Source organism: Camelina sativa, unplaced genomic scaffold, assembly GCF_000633955.1.
Source record: "Camelina sativa cultivar DH55 unplaced genomic scaffold, Cs unpScaffold23187, whole genome shotgun sequence".
In the NCBI taxonomy this organism is placed as follows: domain Eukaryota; kingdom Viridiplantae; phylum Streptophyta; class Magnoliopsida; order Brassicales; family Brassicaceae; genus Camelina; species Camelina sativa.
In genome coordinates, this window is record NW_010944172.1 from 1 (window position 1) to 262 (window position 262).

Below are 262 nucleotides of genomic sequence, written 5' to 3' on the forward strand. Positions count from 1 at the left end.
GATTTGAAAAGCGAGGTAATGAACTCTATAGAACCAAGTGATGCTTGTTGTAATCTACTCTCTTCAGCTACTGACTATTACAAAGCCAAAAATGCAATGAGAGACGACATCAGATACTTGAGAATAAAAGCCAGAAATATACACACATCACACATACTATAAAAACTAGTAAATAACTGTCTTGCACCTTAACACCATTTACAGTAGCAGTAAGGCCTCTGCCAGGAAAATATTCGAAGCTTTCAACAAAAACAGAAGGAAG

At 36.3% G+C, this 262-nt stretch overlaps 1 long non-coding RNA gene across 1 annotated transcript; it reads right to left on the minus strand.

Moving 5' to 3' along the window:
* Nucleotides 1-2: 2 nt before the first annotated feature.
* LOC104775627 lies at nt 3-262 on the minus strand. The gene is made up of 2 exons (XR_766020.1): nt 188-262; nt 3-74 (listed from the first exon to the last, which is right to left on the minus strand). It is a non-coding gene; the product is annotated as an uncharacterized LOC104775627 (long non-coding RNA).